We start from the raw sequence: 26,344 nt of genomic DNA, 5'->3' as shown, positions 1-26,344 counted from the left end.
AAAATTATTTGCAACTATTTACTGCTTGGTCTGTGTTCCGGCACCTTTACTCAATCAAGATAGAAGTAGGTGTTTTAATTATCACACTAGCAATGAATTCAGAGATCATTAACCCTTTCTAGAGCATTATATTAGCGCATAGATCTAAATGTCTGCTACGAATATAAGATCTCTTTTCTCTCTGAAGTTTTCTGATAGCCTCATGATTTGGATGAGCAGGCAGTATAAATGGGGAGTACTCACCAGGGCTGAGTGGAGTGGACAATTACCTCCCTTGTTTTACACACAACACTTCTGTTAATACACCCAGAATGACATTAGCCTTTTTTGCAACGGCATCACATTGTTAATTCATATTCAATTTGTGATTCACTAGAACCCCCGGATCCTGTTCAGCAATACCACCGTCTAGCCAGTTATTCACATTTTATAGTTGTGCATTTGACTTTTGCTTCCTAAGTGAAGTACTTTGCACTTGTCTTTACTGAATTTCATCTTGTTGAATTCAGACCAAGTCTCCAATTTATCAAGGTCATTTTGAATTCTAATCCTGTCCTCCAAAGTGCTTGCAACATCTCCCATTGGTGTCATCTGTAAATTTTATGAGCATACTCTCCACTCCATTATCCACTAATGACAATATTGAATGGTACCAGACCCAGAACTAATCCCTGCAGGACCCCACTAGACACACCCTTCCAGTTTGACAGCAAACCATTGATAACGAGTCTGAGTGCTGTCTTTCAATCAGATGTACACCCAACTTTACAGTGATTTATTCTACTAGGCCACATTTCTCCAGTTTGTTCATAAGAATGTCATGTAGGACTATATCAAAAGCCTTACTAAAATCACGATATAATCACATCTACTGCATCTCCCATATCCACTAGCTGAGTAACCCTGACAAAGAAGGAAATTATGTTGGTTTAGCATAATTTGTTTTTGACAAATCCATGCTGGTTGTTCCTTAAACCGTATTATGCTGTAGGTGCTTACAAACTGATTGAGAATTTGTTCCAGTATCATCCAGATATCAAAGTTAGGCTGACTTGTCTATAATTTTCCAATCCTCTTTGTTATTGCACAGTAAAGCTTAATTTTAAAAAGGCTAACAACTCACTACATAGAATGTGAATTTTAAAGCTGCTTTTAAAAAAGTAGCAAAACAAATAAAAGCATTATTTGACCTGTCATTTACCACAAAATCATCATCATTCACCTAGTTATATTTCCTGTTGGCTTTTCATATGCTTCCAGTTCCCTACCTTTGTAGGACTCCTCGTTTGCTATTGTTAAATGAGCAGTAACAAAATGACCTCTCTGAAGGTGGTATTGTTCTAAACTGGAGAACTTTAGTAAAGCACCTCAACATATAAAGCACCTCAACAGCCATACCATATTTGTGTAGCATGAATAACTTTCATGGCATGGTCATGGCTGGACCAATAGAGCAGTAACTACTCATCTACCCTTCCTACTTCACCAACATCAACATATGCCCTTGCTTTTGCCACCCTGATTCTGAATTTCTGTTCTGCATCTTTTAGTGCAGTTAGCCGCATTATAATCCCCTTGACAATAGAGAATTAGGTGGTTTTATTAGCCTACAGAAAAAAATATTTATTCCTTAAGAAAAAATCTTCTCCAAATAATAGATTTCTAAAGGGAAATTCAGCTAGGATGAGAGAAGCAATACTCTGTCTCCAGTGGCTAAGATCTGAAAAATATAGCTGTGGAAATATACTGTGAAGTGCAGCTTTACTAAGACCCATATGGAAGTCTGAAATGGCAGCCTGTGTGGAGGAAGAGATTGCTGTAATATTCTAAAATGTCTTGAGAAAAATAGAATGTTCAAGTCGTATTGACGGGATATTTGACAATAAATCCAAGGTACAGACTAAGGATGGAATGCCCCCAAATATAAACACCCTCCAACATTGGGGAAGGTTCAAATCCAAATCTGATCATCACAGCCTGCCTTTACTGCCAAGGTTCAGATCTGGATCCAAACTTTGGGTGGGGATTTTCAGGACACCTTATTGCCTTAGGCCGTGTCAAGGTTCCTCCCCCACTCTGAACTCTAGGGTACAGATGTGGGGACCTGCATGAAAAAACCTCCTAAGCTTATCTTTACCAGCTTAGGTCAAAACTTCCCCAAGGTACAAAATATTACCCCCGTTATCCTTGGAATGGCCGCTACCACCACCAAACTAATACTGGTTACTGGGGAAGAGCTGTTTGGACGCGTCCTTCCCCCCAAAATACTTCCCAAAACCTTGCACCCCACTTCCTGGACAAGGTTTGGTAAAAAGCCTCACCAATTTGCCTAGGTGACTACAGACCCAGACCCTTGGATCTTAAGAACAATGAACAATCCTCCCAACACTTGCACTCCCCCTTTCCTGGGAAATGTTGGATAAAAAGCCTCACCAATTTGCATAGGTGACCACAAACCCAAACCCTTGGATCTGAGAACAATGAAAAAGCATTCAGTGTTTTACAAGAAGACTTTTAATAAAAAATAGAAGTAAATAGAAATAAAGAAATCCCCCCTGTAAAATCAGGATGGTATATATATCTTACAGGGTAATTAGATTCAAAAACATAGAGAACCCCTCTAGGCAAAACCTTAAGTTACAAAAAAGATACACAGACAGAAATAGTTATTCTATTCAGCACAATTCTTTTCTCAGCCATTTAAAGAAATCATAATCTAACACATACCTAGCTAGATTACTTACTAAAAGTTCTAAGACTCCATTCCTGTTCTGTCCCCGGCCAAGACGACTACAGACAGACACACAAACCCTTTGTTTCTCTCCCTCCTCCCAGCTTTTGAAAGTATCTTGTCTCCTCATTGGTCATTTTGGTCAGGTGCCAGCGAGGTTACCTTTAGCTTCTTAACCCTTTACAGGTGAGAGGAGCTTCCCCTGGCCAGGAGGGATTTCAAAGGGGTTTACCCTTCCCTTTATATTTATGACACGCCCCCCAAATCTCAGCTAGGGTGAAACACTGGCTGGGATTTCTTCCTGGAGCTCTAGGAAAACAGAGTTAATAAGACACATGCATCTCTAAATATACTACCAAGTACATAAAGACTAACAATATTTTCCACATCTCAAGGACGATTTTAACCAGTTGATTCTGGGAAACTTTCACGGGAGAGTGCATCAGCCACTTTGTTAGAAGCTCCTGAGATGTGTTGGATGTCGAAATCAAAATCTTGGAGAGCTAAACTCCACCAAAGAAGTTTTCTGTTAGTTTCTTTGATGGTGTGAAGCCACTTTAGTGCAGCATGGTCGGTTTGCAGGTGGAAACGCCATCCCCAAACATATGGGCGTAGCTTTTCCAGAGCGTAGACAATGGCATAACATTCTTTTTCAGTGACTGACCAGTTGCTTTCCCTCTCAGACAGTTTTTTGCTGAGAAACACTACAGGGTGGAATTCTTGATCAGGTCCTTTCTGCATTAAAACTGCTCCCACACCACGCTCGGATGCATCTGTGGTTACTAGGAACGGTTTGTCAAAGTCTGGGGCCCTTAGTACAGGGTCAGACATGAGTGTCGCTTTAAGCTTGTTAAAGGCCTTCTGACACTTTCCGGTCCACTGAACAGCATTTGGCTGTTTCTTTTTGGTTAGGTCTGTCAGTGGGGCAGCGATTTGGCTGTAGTGCGGTACAAATCGTCTGTAATAACCGGCCAAGCCTAAGAAGGATTGAACCCGTTTCTTTGACTTTGGGACAGGCCACTTTTGGATAGCATCCACTTTGGCCTGTAGGGGGCTGATAGTTCCTTGACCCACCTGGTGTCCAAGGTAAGTCACTCTGTTTAGGCCTATTTGACACTTCTTAGCCTTAACAGTTAGTCCTGCCTCCCTTATGCGCTCAAGGACTTTTTGTAGATGTTCCAGGTGGTCTGCCCAGGAATCCGAAAATATGGCCACATCGTCAAGGTAGGCGACTGCATATTCTCCTAATCCCGCTAGGAGACCATCTACAAGTCTTTGGAAAGTGGCGGGTGCATTTCGCAGCCCGAAAGGGAGTACATTAAATTCATACAGCCCGAGATGTGTGATGAAGGCTGACCTTTCCTTGGCAGATTCATCTAGCGGTACCTGCCAGTACCCCTTGGTTAAGTCCAAGGTAGAGATGAACTGGGCCCTTCCCAGTTTCTCTAATAGTTCATCTGTGCGTGGCATGGGATAGTTGTCTGGGCGAGTTACAGCATTTAGCTTACGGTAGTCCACGCAAAAACGTATTTCCCCATCTGGTTTGGGAATTAGAACCACTGGAGATGCCCATGCACTTTCAGAGGGGCGGATTACACCCATCTGTACCATATCCTGGATCTCCCGTTCTATAGCAGTTTTAGCTTGAGGAGACACCCGGTAAGGTTGGACCCTAATTGGGTGAGCATTACCTGTGTCAATGGAGTGGTATGCCCGTTCAGTCAGTCCTGGGGTGGCTGAGAACGTTGGCGCGTAGCTAGTGCACAGCTCCTGGATCTGCTATCGCTGCATACGCCCAAGGGTCATGGAGAGGTTCACCTCTTCCACACCACCAGCACATTTCCCTTCGTAGTAGACACCTTCAGGCCACTCAGCGTCGTCTCCTCCCTGGGCTGTAAACTGACAAACCTTTAATTCTCTGGAATAAAAGGGCTTTAGAGAATTAATATGATACACCTTAGGCTTTCGGTTGGAGGTGGGGAATGCTATGAGATAATTAACAGCTCCCAGGCGCTCCTGGACCACGAATGGCCCTTCCCACGATGCTTCCATTTTATGGGCCTGGAGCGCCTTTAAGACCATGACCTGGTCTCCTACTTTGAAGGAACGCTCTCTGGCATGTTTATCATACCAGGCTTTTTGCTCTTTTTGAGCATCCTGTAAGTTTTCTCTAGCAAGGGCTAAAGAGGTTCGGAGGGTGTTTTGTAGGTTGGTTACAAAGTCCAGAATGTTAGTTCCTGGAGAAGGTGTAAATCCCTCCCATTGCTGCTTCACCAACTGCAATGGCCCCTTAACCTCACGGCCATATACAAGTTCAAATGGGGAAAACCCTAAACTGGGATGTGGTACAGCTCTGTAGGCAAAGAGCAACTGCTGCAATACTAGGTCCCAATCATTGGAGTGCTCATTTACGAATTTACGTATCATGGCCCCCAAAGTTCCATTAAACTTCTCCACCATGCCATTTGTTTGATGATGGTAAGGAGTGGCAACCAAGTGATTTACCCCATGAGCTTCCCAAAGGTTTTTCATAGTTCCTGCCAGGAAATTAGTCCCTGCATCTGTGAGGATGTCGGAGGGCCAACCTACCCTGGCAAAAATGTCTGCTAGTGCCTGGCACACACTTTTAGCCCTGGTGTTGCTTAGAGCTACTGCTTCCGGCCATCGGGTGGCAAAATCCATGAAAGTCAGTATGTACTGCTTTCCTCTGGGTGTCTTTTTCGGAAAAGGACCCAGAATATCCACAGCTACTCGCTGAAATGGAACTTCAATGATGGGGAGTGGCTGGAGAGGAGCTTTGACCTGGTCTTGGGGTTTTCCCACTCTTTGGCACACCTCACAAGACTGGACATAGGTAGAAACATCCTTGCCCATTCCCTCCCAGTGGAATGACCCCCCCAAACGGTCTTTGGTCCTGTTCACCCCAGCATGGCCACTAGGGTGATCATGGGCTAAGCTCAAGAGCTTGGCCCGGTATTTAGTTGGAACTACCAACTGTCTCTGAGGATGCCAGTCTTCCTGGTGTCCCCCAGAAAGAGTTTCCTTGTATAAAAGTCCTCTTTCTACAACAAACCTGGATCGATTAGAAGAGCTGAGAGGCGGTGGGTTGCTCCGTGCCGCCGTCCAAGCTCTCTGGAGGCTTTCATCTGCTTCCTGTTCGGTCTGGAACTGTTCCCTTGATGCTGGAGACATCAGTTCCTCATGGGATTGTGGACCTAGGCTTGGTCCCTCTGGAAGCGATATAGGGGATGGAGCTGTTTCTGTTGACTGTGAACCGCTCTCCGCTGGTGCACTATGTTGGGATTCAGGCTCCGGCTGAGCCTCTTGTGTAGGGTTATCGGCTGCTGCCAGTTCAGGTTCGGTGGGGCCCTCTGGTGTTGAGGTTGCAAGTACTGGATTCAGTGCTGACACGGGGTCTGGTGTTGGTTGTTCGGCTGGTTCCGGTTCTGGGACTGGTTCCGTCTGGGTCTCTGGGACTGGATCCACTACTGCTGTTGCAGACATTGGCCTGGGGTCCAGGTCCATCACCTCTGACTGGGTCCTGATAGAAGTTTCCGGAACAGAGCTAGGCCTCACGGCTTGTTTAGCCTGGTTGCGGGTGACCATTCCCACCCTCTTGGCCTGCTTCACATGATTGGCCAAGTCTTCCCCCAACAGCATGGGGATGGGATAATCATCATAGACTGCAAAAGTCCACATTCCTGACCAGCCCTTGTACTGGACAGGCAACTTGGCTGTAGGCAAATTGAAAGAGTTGGACTTGAAGGGTTGAATCGTCACTTGGATCTCTGGGTTGATTAAATTGGGGTCCACTAAGGAAGCATGGATAGCTGACACTTGTGCTCCGGTGTCCCTCCACGCGGTGACCTTCTTCCCACCCACACTCACAGTTTCCCTCCGCTCCAAGGGTATCTGGGAGGTATCTGGGCCTGTGGACCTCTGGTGTGATTCCGGTGCAATGAACTGTAATCTGTTGGGGTTCTTGGGGCAGTTGGCCTTTACATGCCCCAGCTCGTTACACTTAAAACATCGTCCAGCTGACGGGTCACTGGGGCGAGGAGGGTTGCTGGAGAACGGGGTGGTGGGACGATAAGGGGTCTGGAGGGTTCTTTGGGAGGTAGGTGGGGCTTTGGGCGGCCCCCGGTAATAGGGTGTGGTCTGGGGTGGTCCCTTCTGGTCTCCGCTCCAACTGCGACCAGTTTTCTTCTTCTCTGCCACCTCCACCCATCTGGCTCCAATCTCTCCTGCCTCAATTACAGTTTTGGGTTTCCCATCTAGGATGTATCTTTCTATTTCCTCAGGAACACCCTCTAAGAATTGTTCCATTTGCATTAGGAAGGGCAAATTTACTGGAGATTCAACACTTGCTCCTGATATCCAGGCATCCCAATGTTTTACAATGTGGTAGGCATGTCGGGTAAATGACATGTCTGGTTTCCACCTTAGGGCTCTGAACCTCCGACGAGACTGCTCGGGTGTTATCCCCATTCTGACTCTCGCCTTGGATTTAAACAGTTCATACTTGTTCATGTGTTCTTTAGGCATTTCAGCTGCCACCTCAGCTAAGGGTCCACTGAGCTGCGGCCTCAGCTCTACCATGTATTGGTCAGTAGAGATGTTGTACCCAAGGCAGGCCCTTTCGAAGTTTTCTAAGAAGGCCTCAGTATCATCACCTGCCTTGTAGGTGGGGAACTTTCTGGGATGGGAAGTGGTACCTGGAGAAGGATTGCTAGGGTTTGTTGGTATATTCTGCTGGGCCTTTATCCTCTCCATCTCCTCCACATGCTTCCTCTCTTTTTCCCTCTCCTCCTCCACATGCTTCCTTGCCTCCATTTCCCTCTTGTGGGCAGCCTCTTGGTGTTGTTCTGCCTCCCTTTCTTGTTCCTTCTTCAGCTGCATGAGTTCTATCTGTCTTTCATGTTCCCTTTGTTTTTCCTCAGCCTGAAATTTGGCTAATTCCAGCTGTAGTCGAGCTGAGGATTTGGCCATTCTAACCTCTCTGTTTTTAACTAACTTTACACCCGAGGTTTAGAAATAAACAAACAAAACTTGGCTGTAAAATTTTGCTGTGCTGGAATAGAATACCTATTCTCTGATAGTGATTGTCAGCCTACAGAAAAAGACAATTCCCTTGTCTCTGCTCTGGGCCCAAATTAAAGCAAAAAACCTCCAACTACTTGGAAACCTGCTTACCCAGCCCAAAGAAGAAAAAAAATTTCTTTTCAAACCTGTGCTCCTTGTAAAACAAAAAAAAAATCAAAATCCTAAAAAAAACCCTGCCACTTTTGTCTCCAGGCAAATGGGTAGAGCACACACCCCCTATTTACTTTTAGGAAGAAAAGAAAAAAAAAAAAAAACCTCTGGGTTGGAAGACTGTGAATTTCCCTGCAGGAGTTAAGTACCCTGCCTCCAGGCAAAGAAAACCTGCAATTCACAAGATAATCCCCTTTTGTCTCTGCTTGGCCACAAAGCAAGAGAGAAACCAAGCTGCTTTCAGTTTCAAAGCTGCCTTCTGGACTTCCTAAAAATTCCTTTTTAAAATCTGTATTTCTAGTTCAAAAAATCTCAACTGGATCTCAAAATGATTTCAGGTTAATCCCACCACTGTGCCACCATGTCAAGGTTCCTCCCCCACTCTGAACTCTAGGGTACAGATGTGGGGACCTGCATGAAAAAACCTCCTAAGCTTATCTTTACCAGCTTAGGTCAAAACTTCCCCAAGGTACAAAATATTACCCCCGTTATCCTTGGAATGGCCGCTACCACCACCAAACTAATACTGGTTACTGGGGAAGAGCTGTTTGGACGCGTCCTTCCCCCCAAAATACTTCCCAAAACCTTGCACCCCACTTCCTGGACAAGGTTTGGTAAAAAGCCTCACCAATTTGCCTAGGTGACTACAGACCCAGACCCTTGGATCTTAAGAACAATGAACAATCCTCCCAACACTTGCACTCCCCCTTTCCTGGGAAATGTTGGATAAAAAGCCTCACCAATTTGCATAGGTGACCACAAACCCAAACCCTTGGATCTGAGAACAATGAAAAAGCATTCAGTGTTTTACAAGAAGACTTTTAATAAAAAATAGAAGTAAATAGAAATAAAGAAATCCCCCCTGTAAAATCAGGATGGTATATATATCTTACAGGGTAATTAGATTCAAAAACATAGAGAACCCCTCTAGGCAAAACCTTAAGTTACAAAAAAGATACACAGACAGAAATAGTTATTCTATTCAGCACAATTCTTTTCTCAGCCATTTAAAGAAATCATAATCTAACACATACCTAGCTAGATTACTTACTAAAAGTTCTAAGACTCCATTCCTGTTCTGTCCCCGGCCAAGACGACTACAGACAGACACACAAACCCTTTGTTTCTCTCCCTCCTCCCAGCTTTTGAAAGTATCTTGTCTCCTCATTGGTCATTTTGGTCAGGTGCCAGCGAGGTTACCTTTAGCTTCTTAACCCTTTACAGGTGAGAGGAGCTTCCCCTGGCCAGGAGGGATTTCAAAGGGGTTTACCCTTCCCTTTATATTTATGACAGGCCGCTTTGAAAATTCCAGTTTGTTTTGCTCAGGCCCATGTCCATTATGGATGACACAGAACTTATGCTTTGGAGGATTATTTGAATGACTTATTGCCACAGATCCAATCTTTTTTCCTTCAATAGAACTAGTTAATAACTAGATCAAATCATCACTCAGGTTGATTGGAAGCCGCCCTGATTAGCCGCTTCCAAAGGACCAGGTCTATATTTGGAGTCAGACCGTATTGTGTCTTGCTAAATTGCAGCCAATTTCTTTACTTGATGTCCCAGACGAGGTTAGGACTGTGACTTGGACATGGTGCCCCTTACAACTAGTGATACCAGTACTGTTATGAGTCAGGCCCCACAAAATCCCGAGGCTTTAAAATACATTTTGGATTTTTTTTTATTTGCCATCTATATTTTGAGTCTTTAGAGCGGGAGGGAGGAGGGCTTTAAGAAAAACGTGTACATTATTAAACATTTATAGTGTGGTAGCATTTATAGGCCACAGATTGGGCCCCATTGTGCTAGGCTTTATACGTATATATGATAAACAATTCCTAGCCCAAAGAGGAATTACCAGTATCGAGCGACTCATGATTTTATCATGAAAATTGGCAACAGCGTATCAAAGGATGATGACTGTGTCCACTGCTGACAGAGATAATTTAACACTTCCTAAAGGAAAGCAGGATGCCAGTTTTCTTCAAATAAATAGCCCATTGACTCAGCTTTTCCACACACCAGAACCATCCTGCATCTCGCCTCTCATCTAGCCAGGATCTAGCAGACAACCCTTCCTACACAGTAATATGTTTGAGGCAGGGTGACCCTCTGACAAAAGTTTGTGCTCCCCTGAAGGTTGCAACCCACAGGTAAAGAACCCCTGAAACAGCATTTCAACCCATATTTTTGAAGCTGATGACTGTGCTTATGTTGCCCTGTTTCCAAGATAAAGTCACTGAGGAGGTGGTAGCAAGGCAAGCACCAGGTTTCTTTAGATTTCCTTAATCTTTGTCAAGCATGTTTGCATCCTGAAGGGTGTAGATACACATGCAGTGCTATTGCTGGATAATAAAGAGACTTCCTCCTATGGACGGACAAAGGAGATCATCCTGCCAATTCCTTTCCAGAAGATCCAAGTTCAATATTTTAGATCTGTCAGCAGACAGATACCACTGAGGTGGTGTGAAATGACTGTGGACCCTAAACATGATAAAGAGTATTGCATATGATTACCCTCAACAAGAAGAGAATCAATGTTGGATGTCAGCCAATTCACCCTGGAAGATCCACTCATCCTGGATTCTACTAAAAATGACTTAGTTGCCTTTTCTAGACAAAAGATGAAAATATAGACCCTACATCTGTTAGCAGAGGAGCCTCAGAACCAGTGTCAGCATCTGGAAGCAGAGTTTCTCAGTGCACCCAACCTCCTACCACAGCAAAAGCCATAACATTCCCTTCCTTGCCCCCAACCACCACCAGCAGCAGAATAGCCTCAGGACCACAGAACAAGAGATTGCAAGAGCTTTCATCATTTATGTCTGAGGTTGTTTTGCTTTTGTCCTATTCTCTCTGTGGAACCTCAGTTGCAATAGCATCAAATTAAGAGGGGCACCTAACATAGAATGCAGGACTTCACAGCCCAAATTCAACCTCAAATCCTGTGTGTTTAAAAAAGGATTTTTAATTACATCTGGTGGTAATCAGAAATAATTATCAAGCAAAGTATGTACTTGGACTGATACCAACTTCCAAGATTGGTGAAATCTGGTTGGCAGCTCAAGAAAAAGATTCAGAAACAGTCCAAAGCTAGTGATGCAGTGCAGCTCACAGGAGAGTTCGCAGAAGAGAATGACCCAGTTGGTACATCAGTCACTGTGCATATTGTCCTAGAGGATGACTTTAACAATGTAAAGTCACCTTCATGCATAGGTCCTCCAGCCTTAAGAGCACTCAGGAAAGCCTCTAATGAGCTCAATCAAGACTTTAAACTAGTGGACTCTCTGACAGTTAAAAGGATTACCAATAACTAGAGCTATCAAGCGCGCGATTAATCTTTTTAAGCTTTTAATCGAGCTGTTAAACAAGAATAGAATACCATTTCTTTAAATATTTTTGGATGTTTTCTACATTTTCAAATATATTGATTGCAATTACAACACAGAATACAAAGTCTACAGTGCTCACATTATTTTTATTTCATATATTTGCTTTGTAAAAAAACCAAAATAAATAGTATTTTTCAATTCCCCCATTACAAGTACTGTAGTGCAATCTCTATCACAAAAGTTGAACTTACAAATGTAGACTTATGTACCAAAAATAACCGCATTCAAAAATAAAACAAAGTCCACTCAGTCCTACTTTAGCCAATCTCTCAGACAAAACAAGTTTGGTTGCAATTTGCAGGAGATAATGCTGCCCCCTTCTTGTTTACAAAGTCACCTGAAAGTGAGAACAGGGTGTTCGCATGGCACTGTTGTAGCCAGCGTCACAAGAAATTTACGTGCCAGATGCACTAAAGATTCATATGCCCCTTCATGCTTCAATCACCATTCCAGAGGACATGCGTCTGTGCTGATGATGGGTTCTGCTGGATACTGATCCAAAGCATGTTCATTTTCGTCATCTGCATCAGATGCCACCAGAAGAAGGCTGATTTTCTTTTTTGCTGGCTAGGGTTCTGTAGTTTCCGCTTTGGAGTGTTGCTCTTTTGTTGCTCCTCATCCCTCTCAGATTTTGGAGGGCACTTCAGATTCGTAAACCTTGGGTTGAGTGCTGTAGCTATTTTTAGAAATCTCACATTGGTACCTTCTTTGCGTTTTGTCAAATCTGCTGTGAAAGTGTTCTTAAAATGAACATTTGCTAGGTCATCATCTGAGCTTGCTATAACACGAAATTTATGACAGAATGCGGGTAAAACAGAGAAGGGGACATACAATTCTCTCCCAAGGATCCCAAGGACATACAATTCTCTCTCACAAATTTAATTAATTCATTATTTTTCTAATGAGTATTATCTGCATAGAGGCACGTCCTCTGGAATTGTGGCCGAAGCATGAAGGGGCGTACAATGTTTAGCATATCTGGCATGTAAATACCTTACCAAGCCAGCCACAAAAGTGTCATGCAAACGCCTGTTCTCACTTTCTCACATTATAAATAAGAAGCAGGCAGCAGTATCTCCTGTAAATGTAAACAAACTTGTTTCTCTTAGTGACTGGCTGAATAAGAAGTAGGACCGAGTGGACTTGTAGTCTCTAAAGTTTTACATTGTTTTGTTTTTGAGTGTAGTTATGTAACAAAAAATAAATAAAAAAAATCTACATTTGTAAGTTACACTTTCACAATAAACAGATTGTACTACAGTACTTGTATGAGGTGAATTGAAAAATACTATTTCTTTTATTATTTTTATAGTGCAAATATTTGTAATAAAAATAATCTAAAGTGAGCACTGTATACTTTGTATTCTGTGTTGTAATAGAAATCAGTGTACTTGAAAATGTAGAAAAACATCCAAAAATGTTTAATAATTTCAATTGGTAATCTATTAATTAATCGTGTGATTAATCATGATTAATTTTTTTAATTGTGATTACTTTTTTTGAGTTGATTGCATGAGTTAACTGCAATTAATCGGCAGTCCTACCAATAACCTTTTTGTCCGCCACCCCCATTCCCTTGTCATTCTTTTTAGTTAATATACTATATTTTTATGTCAAGGGCTTTAGTTCACCAAGTGGTTGATGCGCATAATGGGCAATTCAGACCAGGCTGCACTTTCAGTTACTTTATCTAAAATAAAAACTCAGGGGGAACAACCCACTCTGGAGGGAAAATTGAAGCTTTTCATTCCAAAGCTTATTTAGAAAAAGAAACAACAGTACAAAGTGCTTGCAGGGACAAACCCTGTTAGTGACAGCAACCTCCTCTATCTGGAAGACAAGATATTTCAGAAAGGATCTATAATTTTGCATCCCTCTCCAAAACATGAACTAAACAAGAGTCTTTTAGAACTTGATAAAAAGAACTTGGCTCAATTTACACATCAAAGACAATCTACATGCCACCAGGCTGAGATTTAATGCTCTGATTGACAGAGGGAGCTCCAAATAGATTAGTTCCAGCTAGACACAGATTTTATTCCAAGAAGGTAATACTCCAGGGAGATTGTTAGCAAAGTAGGCTCAGGGCTGTACTGCACCTACATTAATCCCTGCAGATAGCACAAAAGATCGGAGATCTAAAAATAATATTTAAAAACCAACAATGCTTCCTTTGGATCTTTATAAAAAAATCTGTTCAGCGCAGATCTTTCAAACTTCTATCCCACTGAATGGATTTGTGAACTGTATCTGCATTCTGATCCTGGACTGGAGGGAAGAGATGAACAAGGTTGGGGTTTTCAAAGGTTTAGGGAGTTAACACTCCTAGTGGAAGCAGTTTGCTCTTCATATTCCATTCTAGGCACTGAAAGACATGAGGTTGCTCAAAAGATGTCTTTAAAATGCTAGTGTGATGCTAGTTTTTAATCTTCTCCTGAAACTTCCATCTCAAATTTAATTTTCTCAAAATCAACCAAACTGATCAACTTTCAGGTTTCAAAATTAGCTTGGATACCTAAGCATTAGCTGGCCAATCTCCTGGGATCCCCTGACCCAGTGAGTCATTTTCTTCTTCTCATGATTCTAGGGAGTTGTTCTACTATCTTTGGGTCTACAGCCCAAGTTAACATTCTGGTCTTCACACTATTACAAATTTTTCTGTTTAAGAAAATCAAAGAGGGCCTCTTCAGGTGGTTCTTCCTTCTCTCTCTGAGTAGGATTAATGTAATTAGAATGGCAATAGTCCATGAAATACCATATTTACTGCATATGTTTCCTCCCGTTATAACCAAAATACACATGTACGGCTTGGACATCTTGTTCTCTCGCTTCATCTGACATGGTGCATACCCACACATGCACCTATCCAATCTCAAGATGGCTAGAAAAAGGGAGAGCTTGCTTTTCCTTGAGTCAAGCTTTTATAACATCATGTCAACTTGGCTTCGGAAGAGACTGGGTAGAAGCAGGAAGGCATACCCCTTTGTGAAAATAGAGTTGGCATTGGTAGAGTCAATTATTCAGTTGCTCTTCTTACCAAATACCAGCTAACATTCTGGGGAAGTAGTCTTAGACATGCCTAGCCTACTCAAGAATTTGAAGCTTTTTATACTGAGGTGTAAAATTAAAAGAGATACTGTTACATTTCTGGAGAAAGCGCCAGAAAAGCTCACAACATATTGAGTAGAGAGTTTGTTACAGATGGTGGAAGGAGTACAATCTGGTTGAATAGCCATAAAGTCTTAAAACAACAAATAAAAGACTGTATAAGATAAATAGTTCATAGATTATATAATCATACCAGTTTCCTTAACAGGTTTATTTCCAGCGTTAACCTACTCTATTTAACATGCAAGGTGGAGATAAGTAAGAGGACACATGGCTGGCAGAACTGAACACAAGTCAAGTCCTTTTGGGTCCAAGTTTTTCCAAATCAATTGCTTTAGTGTGGTTTTTTCCATATCTCCCATTTTTCACAAGTTTCTGTAGATTTGGTTGGACACCAGTGAGCTCACTTTGTATTGCTTTTAATAAAATATGTATATCTTCAAAGCTGGAGGTGGCGGTGGCAACAGCAGCAAAACAACCCAGGTAATTAACCAATATATATCAAAAGCCAGGCCCTAAACTTCTGGGGTAAAGAATGATACTACCCCAAAAAACCAAAGGCCTCCTAACAACTGCTTTCATAAATAACTTGTTTCTTGTGTACTCTGTAATGTTCACAGAGTTGTTTAGATTCTGGTACATATGTGAAATGAATGAAAACTGTGGGAAGTTGTGTGTAGGTGTACAACAGCCAAGCTGCTAAAAGTTGAGTGTGACTGATGTGGAGATAGCAGGCTATGTGTGGAGAATGATAAATACAGGGGAGGAAAGGATTAGTCCACATGTGAATGGTAGCTTGTTATACATTGTCTGCAGTATGCCGTAACTACCACACCCAGGAACTTGATTGGCATGCCGGGCTGTCCCCTGCAAAGCCCCTTGGGGGGAGGAGGAGGTAGAGGATAGCTCTCCTCAGCAGAAAGAGAGGCAGCCATTTTGGGACTTTCCTGGTAAAAGGGCCTGAAACTGACCCAAGCCCATTGGTCCTAAGGTGGCGGGGAGGGTTCAGAGAGTCCCTGAGGAGGCAAGAACAAGACACTCTGCCACCTTGGATGGGGGTTACACAGGTGAATCCTTAGAAATTAAGTTTTCAGGTTTGGACAAAACCTACAGCTGAATGCTTCATAAAAAGGTCAGTGAATTTCATGCAGCTCTTGTGTTTATGTGATGCCAAGTGTCACACAGTGGAACCCATTCATTCCGCTGATGCCAAAAAGTGATTTTTTAATGGATTTTTGTGATATAAAGGTAACATAAAACTAAGTGTAAAACAGCGAGAACCAATGGGGAAAAAAAACGCTGCTTGCAGTATAGCTCTCCAAACACTGAGGGTTTTTTCAAGTTTCTCCTCAGAAAAATCTACAATTTCTGAAGGTGCTCCAGTGCCTCCCACCCCTATTTCCCTACTTTACTGCCGCCTTATTTAAGTCTTGCATAAACATGTTTAGCAATAGAAAACCCTTCCAGACCCACCGGTTGAGTCATCTTCCTCCTCCACACTCCCAGCTTCTGCCATCCCATGTGGAGAGAATAAGTGAAACCATGTGCAGAATTCAAATCTTAGTCTCCTGGATGAAACTCACCCAGTGCACACATCTAGCACAAGGCTCTAAGCCTTGCATTAAGGGCATGAGCAGTGCTTCAGTGTGCAGACGGCCTCATGCACTGAAGTGAGTTTCACCTTAAGATTTGGCGACTAGTCCTAAAGTTGGGAGTTGGGGGTTAAATATAAATAACCCCTCGTTTTCATTTAAAACATGCTTCACATGGCATAGGAATAAATGGCAAGAAAACTCAAGTGTACTAACCTGAGCTAACTGCTGCCTTGAAGACAAGCCCTGGCACAATAGTCAGCAGTGACTGGAGATGGTCATGGTGACTTTGGTTTTAAAAAGGTGCCTAATCCCCTTGATGTCTAAGCACTGAATCTTCTCCCTATTTTCATGAATAGGGCTTGGTAAGGAACATTTCTGCACTTGAGCTAGCTTCTTGAGTGAGAGCAGCTACGCAGGGAACCACCACTCAAGCTACCAAGTGATTTGCTCAGAAGCACAGAGCGATTGGATTTGCAATTAACATGTTGCAACTCAAGCTGCTGCATCCCCACTGCACTGCGAGCTCCATCAGTGCCAGCAGCACTTGAGCTTCAGCTTCCCATCCCAATGGGCCAGCTAGCTTGAGTTTAAAGCACCACCTAACTGAAGCTAGCAATTTGTGCGTGTGGACGGGAATCAGGTTGGGAGTAACAATCATAGGTGCTACCGCACCCCCTGACTTGAAGTGGTTTCCATCATATACAGGGTTTACAGGTTGGTTCAATGGCTCTCAGCACCCCCACTATATAAATTGTTCCAGCACCCCTGGCAACAGTTAAGCAACATCTCAAGCTAACACTGCAGTGAAAACAAGCACCTAGTCTCAAAAGTAAGCACAGGTCAGAGGCAGGGGAGTTTTTCACTCCAGTTACATGCAGTATAAATGAAGGCAGTTCTGCAGACAAGCTAATAATTTTATGTCAGTTGTCAGAAGCCATCATGGGGATGGTCAGGGCTAGTGGTTGGAGCCATGGCAGTCAGGCCTAGTGGTTGGAGCCATGGGGTCAGAGCCAGAATCAGGAGTCCATAGAGGGATTGGAGCAAGGCAGGAACAAGAGCAAGGCTTGAGGAGTTTGCAACCACTGTCAGGCAGGAGAGAGGGTAAGCCCTGGAGTGTAACTGAGCAAACTGAGCTGCTGTTCCTCTCATGGGGCTTATATACCTGCCCTGCGTGTCACCAAACCAGTTCCTGGCTTGTGAATTGGTGGGAGCCTTGCACAGGAGCTACTCATCACTTCACAACAGTGTTTCTTAAAACTAATTAATAGATTTCCAAGACCAGATGGCACCATTATGATCACATAGTCTGATGTTCAGTGCAACACAACCTAGTACTTCCTGCACAAGGCCCAGTAATCTTGTGGCTGAACTAGATGATATTTTTTAGAAAAATATCCAGTCTTAACTTGAAGACTCCAGGTGATGGAGAATTTACCGCATCCTTTAGTCAATTCTTCCATGGTTAATCCATTTACTGTTAAAAAGTTGGAGCTCATGTGGAGTTGAATGTTTTCCTAACCTTAGCTTCTAGCCATTGGATCTTTATATGTCTACATTTGGGTTTGAAGCCAGTGTTACTATAGTACAGACTTCCAATACCAAACACCAAAGCAAACTCTATTAATAAATATTAAAGATTCCAAAACTTCTACTATTTTTCTAAACAGTATGACTCGCAGATTTAACAGGAGCATCACAAGACTCAACCAGTCACCAGTAATAAGTGATGTGCTCACTTCTTCACAAGGAATTGAACTAAGATCTCTAACTAATTTCCTGCTCACAGTCTTTAAATTATAACTTTTGTTTATTAGCAACAGCATGCTGAACTTCAGCACATGATCCAACGTTCATTCCTTCTCCCATTGGGGTCAGGAAACATCATATTGCAATACCCTTATTCACATTTGGTAGTAAATTACTCCACTAATCATCCTATTAACTTCAGAACTTCACAACTACTCAATGTGAATAAGAATATCAGTCTGGGCTTAAGGTTTTGCTATTGACCTCAGTGAGAGCAGGCTGGGGTCATTACAGATTAAATGCTCCATGCGATCAGTCCCCTGAATCATCCAGTCCCACCAACCTCCCTTTAAAGGGGACATTTTAACTCACACACTAAATTTTAATTTTTTTGAGTGGACAAGAGTTATGATTCTAGTTGCATTATTATTGAAAATAAAGAGTGGGGCTCACCTACATTTTCACTTCCTACTGCTACTTGGGACTATTGTTAGTGATTATTTGATTGAGACAAGAGGAACATGTGGAGAGGGAAATGAGAAGCAATGAATGGTTAGACGGCTGTGCTCTGCAAGATATATTTAGAATCAATCATATTGCAGTTTGTTCAGCCAGGCTAGTGATCGTAAATTGTAAAGCTTTCCCCAGCTCACTGGCTGTGCAAACTATTCACTTTACACCCTTTGAATTGCTTCATGTTTCCTGCACAGGCATTTACAGTGGAATGAATGTGTGCAGGGAAAGGCACAAAGTGAAAGAATCCTTGTCTGGGTCCGAGCTGAAAAGCCTTGGCTCCCTGCAAATGGGAAAACAAGGTGAGAAGAGAAGGTGGAAGTATAAAAGCGGCAGAGGGAGGAGTTGTTTATTGTTGGTTAATTGCAGTGCTTTTGATTTATTAGTCCCAGAGAAGTTATTTGTTTTGCTTCACTTCATTACATGTTAACAGAATTGTTCACTAAGAACCCAGAGTCTGGCTGCCCCCTGCGCAGGAGCACAAGGAAGGAAGAGTACGTGTACAGGGGACTGGCTACAGTTTCAGTCCATATTCCCCCTGAATTTGAGTATGGCTCCTGGCTAGAGCAAGAGCTCCAAAATGGCCCATGTTCACACTTCTTCCCCCATCAGCTGACTGGAGAGGGGAGCATGCACTCAAGACCCTTAAGAAGTGCAGCTGTGTCACCTCACACATTCATAGAAGATCTGGAAACCAGAATTGTATGGGAATGATCTGAGTTTTGTCATGACATATCTTTCACAGAACGTGTGGTAGCAGTGAGGTGGGAGCGAAGACATACCTGAGGTGGTCTGTCCAATGTAGCAAAAGAGCATCACCCATGGACCCCTGGCCTAGAGCTGCTCTGGAGCACTACATGGGAAATTTCTTGTGTGGGAAGTGAACAGGTCCCAGGATAGTGTTCCCCACTGGGTGAATATCTTGTTCAGAGCTGAATTGTGCGTCTCGCATTCGTGATCTGTGGAGAAGGGCCTGCTGAGATTGTCCACCAGAGAGTTCCGCACACCCGGTAGGTACGTCACCAAGAGTGTTACGTTGTTCCTGATGCACCAGCTCTATAAGCGGATTGTTTTCTGCCCAAATGGGATGGAGCAAAATACCTTCCTTTCTGTGTAAAGGCAGTCCTGTTGTCTGACATTATCTGGATATGGCAGGACCGAATGAGTGGGAGGAATGCACTGCAGGCTAGACAGACGGCTCTGAGTCCTAGTAGGCTAATGTGAATCCTGGTCTCTCAAAGAGTTCAAGTGCCCTGTGCAGTGTGACCGTCCTGGTGGGCTCCCCATCCTGTGAGGGACGTGTCCATGCTACTGGTCATGTCGGGCATGGATGTAAAAGGGACTCCCACATGCATTTGTTCCCGGTTCATCTGCCAAACAAAAGAAGCCATGACTCCGGTGAGAATTGTTACCAGACAGACAAGAAGAATACCAGGGTAAGCAAACAGGCCAGAGCTAGGCCTGTAGGCAATAGAGATGAAGCTTGTCAAATGGTGTTATGTGAGTACATGTAGCCCAATAGGGAAAGACAGATCTTGACTGTGCTCTGAGGATAACCTGTCTTATCAAGTTCATGGTTTGGAATCTTTCCCTAGGAATGCAGGTCATGCTGCAGTCGAGACTAGGGTCACTCCTATATGATCTCTGGGAGTCAAAGTGGATTTTTCTTTGTTGACACAGATTCACAAGGAAGTTAGCAGACACAGCAGGAACAGGGTCACTGACAGGCAGAACCAGCAAGGAGATCCAATCTGGAGCCAGTGCTCCAGATACAGAAAGACAGTATAGCCACCCTCCTGCAGAAAGTGGATTGATGCCAATTTTTGAATAAAGACATTCAGTGGGCATAGATTGAAAATTGGCTTCCATCCTCCATTTTTCCTAGGACTAAGAAATATGGGAAGTAAAAGCCTTTCCCCTTTGTTGCTGAGGTAGCACTTGCTCTATAGCCCCTTGCTCAAAGAAAGAGTCTACCTCCTGACAGAGGCTGTCCTCATGAGAGTAGTCCCTGAAGAGGGGCAGAAAGAAGGTTTGTAATGTGGAGGTGAGAAAAACGTGACTGTGTAGAGTGAATGATCTCTAGCACCCTCTTGTCCATTGTTACTGCCCTCCAGTTGTGAGTGAAGTGGGTGAGGTGGCCACCAAAATGTGGGGGGAGTGTAGGATGACATCAATATAGGAACATGGTTCTCAAACATCCTCATCAGTAGTAGCCCCCAGGTGGTGGGTGGAGCTGAGCAGTGACAGTAGAGGTGGAGGAGGCCAAGTACCTGAGTCTTTTTACCCTCTGCAATTTGTACGGCAGTTCATAACAGCACTTGTGATACAATGGTTATGGGGATGGTCTTGACCACTACACTTGTTTGTGGTGTTTCCTCTATGGAGCAAGGGTAAAAATAACCAGGGAACAGGGGGGTTGTTCTGGTGTCTTTGACTGAGTAAAGGGATGCAACAGTTTTTCCACTGAATAATTTAGCCTCGTCTAAAGGTGCGGCCTCAATGGTATTTTGTACCTCCCTGGGGAACCCCAAGGACCAGAACCAGCACCTCCTTACAATTGCTATAGCTGTCCCTCTCAAGGCAGTATCAGCAACATCCACTACAGCTTGAAGAGATGTTTTATCTACCAGTCTTCACTCATCAATCAGAACTTGGAATTGGGCCCAGTCCTTCCGAGGGACTTTGTTCTTAGAGTCTAAGAATTTGGAGTAGTTGGTGAAACTGTACTTTGTTAACAGGGCCTGGTAGTTATCGATTCAAAACTGAAAGCTCGTGGAAGAAAATACCTTTCTCCCTAAGAGGTCAAGGCTTTTAGCACTGTCATCCATGGGTGTTAACTTGGCATGTTGTAGCTAGACCTCTCCGTGACTGCTTGGACCACCAGGAAGTTGGGTGATGGGTGTATAAACAGGAGCGCCATTCCCTTGGCTTGTACAAAATAACATCTCTAAGACCTTTCTGGGGGTGTGGATGCAGGAGTATGCTAAACTACCCTGGCTGGTTGCATAACGGCCTTGTTCACTGGAAGGACCACTCTTCTAGTACCAGAAGGTTGTAGAATATCCAGTAGTCGATGCTGAGTATCCAGGACCTCCTTAAGTTGGATCTGAAACTCAGTCTTCAGCCTCTGCAGGAGCTCTTGGTACTGTCTGTGGTCATCAGATGGGGATAGCAAAGATGGGCAATTGCCTCATCTAGCAAGGAGAAGGATACCCCTTTTGGAACTGTCAGTCTCAGTCAATGAATGATCCGGCAGGATGGGACAGGGGAACATTCCCGTCTCCTCAAGTTGGTTTCTTCTTCTGGTGTCGCAATGTCCCCAAGCAAGGTTGGACCCAAAAGAAAAGGAGATTGTGGGTAAGGTAGGGCAAAGAGTCTCCAGAGGTGTAGGTTTCAGTGCATCCAGGTAGTTTGGACCAACATATCTGATGCATCCCTGGTTATCATGGATGGTGAATCGTTGTGGGGGCAGACTGGTCCAGAGCAGAGTCTAGCCTGGAACTCTAGATGGTATCAGCAGGTGCCGATCCTTGGGCTTATGAGTTGGAACTGAATTCAGTACTGACAGATCCTTACTTAGTTGCATCATACCTTCATGTTCAGGAGGTTTGAGAGCACCTAAGCCCTTAGGGACAACACATGAGGACTCATCTGACTTGGGTGGAATCAGGGAGGGATCTTTTAATCTCTGAGCAGTTTAGAAGATCTGTCCTTGAGTTTGAGACAGTGGCCTTTACTCTCATCAGATGCCCTCAGAAACAAATTCTTTGTTCTGGCCTCAGCTCCTGAGTTTGTGCATGGAGAGGCACTGCCCACTGACTGAGGCCATTTTACAGGAGGGGTCTCCCCAGCCCAGGTCCAACTGAGGTCTACATGAGATGCTTCTTTAATCAGAGCTACTGTGGAATTAAATGGAAATTAAAAGGAACAGTCACACAAGTGAATGCCTGCAAGCTGCGTGGAAACAAGTTAAAACACCATAATAGAGTCTGAAACTAAATGTGTACTCCAAATGTGAAGGGGGGAGGGGAAGTGCTACCATGGCTAAACAGAGTAAAAGAGGTGTAAGAGGCACAAAGGCACTCTTTAAATATCGGAAGTCAAATCCTAGTGAGGAAACTAGAAAGAATAAAGTCTAGCAAGTCAAGTATGAAAGTATAATTAGGCAGGCCAAAAAGCAGCTAGCAAAACACACAAAACCTAATAGCAATTTTTAAAGTACATCAGAAGCAGGAAGCCTGGCAAACAAATCAGTGGGGTCAAGACGCTAAAAGACCACTCAAGGAAGACAAGACCATTGCAGAGAAGTTAAATGAATTCTTTGCATCGATCTTCACTCCAGCAGATATTGGAGATCCCCACACCTGATCAGTTTTTAAGGTGACAGGTCTGAGGAACTGTCCCTGATTGAGGTGTCAGTAGAGGTGGTTTTGGAACAAATTGATAAATTAAACAGTAATAAGTCACCAGGTACAGATGGTATTCACCCAAGTGTTCTGAAGGAACTCACGTAGGAAATTGCAGAGCTACTAACTGTGGTATGTAACCTATCACTTAAATCAGTTTCTGGACCAGACGACTGGAGGGTAGCTAATGTACACACCAATTTTTTTAAAAAGTCTCAAGAGGCAATCCTGGCAAATACAGGTTGGTAAGCCTAACTTCAGTACCAGGTAAATTGATTGAAACTATAGTAAAGAACAGAATGACCAGACACATAGAGAACATAATATGTTGGGGAAGAATCAACACAGCATTTGTAAAGGGAAATCATGCCTCAGCGATCTACTAGAATTCTTTGCGGGGGTCAGCAGACATGTGGACCAGGGTGATCCAGTGGATATAGTGTATTTGTACTTTCAGAAAGCCTTTGATAAGGTCCCACACCAAAGGTTCTTAAGCAACATAAGCAATCGTGAGAAAGAGTGAAGGTCCTTTTATGGATCACTGACTGGTTAAAAGATAGAAAACAAAGGGTAGGAATAAATGGTCAGTTCTCACAATGGAGAGGGGTAAATAGCAGAGTCGCCCAAGGATCTGTATTGGGACCTGTGCTGTTCAACATGTTCATAAATGATGTAGAAAAAGGGATGAACAGTGAGTTAGCAAAGTTTGCAGATGATACAAAATTACTCAAGATAGTTAAGTCCAAAGCTGACTGTGAAGAGTTTCAAAGGGATCTCACTAAACTGGTGACTGGGCAAGAAAATGGCAGAAGAAATTCAGTTGTTGATAAGTTCAAAGTAATGCGCATTGTAAAATATACAAAATGATGGGGCCTAAATTAGCTGTTACCACTCAAGGAAGAGATCTTGGAGATGTGGATAGTTCTCTGAAAACACCTGCTAAATGTGCAGCACCAATCAACAAAAGCTAACAGAATGTTAGGAACTGTTAGAAAAGGGATAGCTAATCAGACAGAAAACATGATATAAATCTACTATATCATACTATATAAATCTACAGTATGCCCACACCTTGAGTACTGCTTGTTTCAGAAAAGATCTACTAGAATTGGAAAAGTTACAGAGAAGGACAACCAAATGATTAGGGGCAGCTATAAGGAGACATTTAAAAAAACAGGACTATTCGGATTAGAAAAGAGATGACTGAGTGGGGATATGATAGAAGTCTATAAAATCATGAATGGTGTAGAGAAGTGTTATTTAGCCCGTAACATAAGAATCATGGGTCACCCAATGAAATTAATAGGCAGAGGGTTTAAAACAAACATAAGGAAGTACTCCTTTACATATCACAGAGTCAACCTATGGAACTCGTTGTCAAGGGATGATGTGAAGGCCAAAATTATAACTGGGTTCAAAACAAACAAAAGAATTAGATAGGTTCATGGAGGATAGGTCCATCAATGGCTATTAGCCAAGATGGTCGGGGACACAACCCCATGCTCTAGGTGTCCCTAAACCTCTGACTGCTAGAAGCTGGAACTGGATGACAGGGGATGAATCACTCAATAAATCTGTTGTTCTTTCGCTCCCTCTGAAGTCCAAGTCACTGGAGTGTGATGTCCGTTTTTGTGTACTTATGTGTGGTTAACAAATTACACAGGCAAATGTTATGTTGTGGATACAATTAAAGCACAGTTGGGTTTGCATATGAACTGCAAAGTCGTGTGTACAAATGATTTATGCATGTACAACAGAGGCTGGACTGAGGCCATTGAAAAATTTCACCCCTGAAGATGGAAGATGCAGCAGGATGCTGTGTCTCTTAATTGTGTTCCACATGCGGTATACAGTAATATAATCTTGATAGGGCAGTTCCTGTATTGTTTGCTCAAGGTCTGATCTGGATAAGTATCCAAGTGCCCAGCCAGAACCACTTCCACTAAGAACCAAGATCTCAACACTTAGTCAATGGGTATTTTGACTATGTAAGGACTGAAAGATTAAACTTTATACAATTATCCAATTAAAGTCATATATGGCATTGACTCAGTGTCAGTCTCGCTTGTATGTGATTAACTAGTGATTTCTTTCATTGGTGGTATGCTGTGACCCTGCTTGATGCCATTAAAGTTTGTGACAACATAGGAAAGCCCCAACCAGCAAATTGGGAATGACTTAAGTGCTTTGGAGATTGCTGATTTGGCTCTGCAGCACTCACAGGAATTCGTTCTCAGCTGGTTTCCTTAAAACAAAGTGATCCTGTCTTTCAGTTTAAGAAAAAAGCTGCAACTGTTGAAGCAGCATGCACTTAATAAGCTACTTCTAAATCTGGCTTCATCATTTCAGTCTGTGGACTAGCAGACCAGAAGCTGCAGAATCCTTCTCAAGTAAGTCTTTTCCTTTAATGTACAGCATGCCTATTTCTTCATTTAAAATGTATAACAGGCAGCCAAACTCTTCAGCACAAGACCCATCATGCTGCAATCTGATATCTGAATTTCCTGTTTTAATGTGATTTAATGTATCCTGTTGTTAATTTGGCAGACATTACTGCCTTTAAAAAAGGAAACATTTAATATATTATGGGGCAAGATGGCAAATTACATGGGTGCAGCTGCCCAGAGCTGCAATGCTAGAAAGCTAATTGAATGATTTATACTTGACTGTCATAATAGGTTTTTTGGGGAAAAAAAGAATTCACCTTTCATTTGCATAATGCACATCATGGAACAAGCCTATTTGCTCTTATGATAAATGGAATGTGCATCAAGAATATGCTGCTGGCCATCAAGTATGAAATTAGGAAAGTGATTTTTTTATCTGCAAAAGGGAAAAAAGTCATTCTGGCATTCTACCCAAATAATACTAAAGCTGATGCATACATATTAAGCAATACTTAGTGATTTGTACTAAATATTGGAGGAGAATGTTTATAGTGGATGATTGTTGAATTATACAAGATATTAGTCAATTGTTGCTAAATCTTAACATTAGCTTTCATGTATCAAAGAACTTATTTGTATGCGAGATAGCATAAATCCTATTCCACTTGCCAAAACAAATGGCACGTATGGTAGCCTGCCTTTCTCAAGAGTATTTGTACAGTTCACCAGACATGTTCATCAGGACCTGATGAAGTGAGCGGGGTCAGGAAAGATAAAGGGAAAAGGAGCAGTTTTTACTGTTTAAGTCACAACCGTTGTAGGGGGAAGTTAAGAAAGGAGGTCCTTGCAGCGGATAGCCCAAGGGTCTCTACATACGATTGCTGTAACATACACATACTTCTTCACTTAGTAGCTGCTTTACAAGCTGCTTAGGTTCCATTAACATAGCACGTGATCCACCAACAGTGAATGAGCAATATGTGTAGTGTAGAAATTCACTGTAACTACATAAGCATACAACATGCTGCGTCTCTGCTAGTAATGTCCAATTACACTTTTAACACAACATTTTCTTCCACCATCCTTCAGCAACACAACATTTTATGTATGGGAAAATATATTACCTGTATAAGTCAACTATTCAAATAACTCGTTTGTCATAGGGAAAATATCCAAATACTTTCTTCTGATTCCAGCCAGCCCCCTAACCTAC

At 42.8% G+C, this 26,344-nt stretch overlaps 2 protein-coding genes across 4 annotated transcripts in view; one reads left to right on the top strand and one right to left on the bottom strand.

Moving 5' to 3' along the window:
- Positions 1 to 26,344, top strand: part of BEGAIN (brain enriched guanylate kinase associated) — a 526,866-nt gene that overhangs the window by 225,024 nt on the left and 275,498 nt on the right. The window lies entirely within an intron of this gene.
- The window catches only part of LOC311522593 (uncharacterized protein), a gene marked incomplete at its 5' end in the record, with an annotated part of 91,179 nt that overhangs the window by 38,992 nt on the left and 25,843 nt on the right, over positions 1 to 26,344 (bottom strand). The gene's annotated exons all lie outside the window — the stretch shown is intronic.

Source organism: Lepidochelys olivacea, assembly GCF_965140295.1.
Source record: "Lepidochelys olivacea isolate rLepOli2 genome assembly, chromosome: 6".
Classification (NCBI taxonomy): domain Eukaryota; kingdom Metazoa; phylum Chordata; order Testudines; family Cheloniidae; genus Lepidochelys; species Lepidochelys olivacea.
The sequence above is the reverse complement of the archived record's forward strand: the minus strand, read 5'-3'. Positions and strand labels throughout refer to the sequence as shown.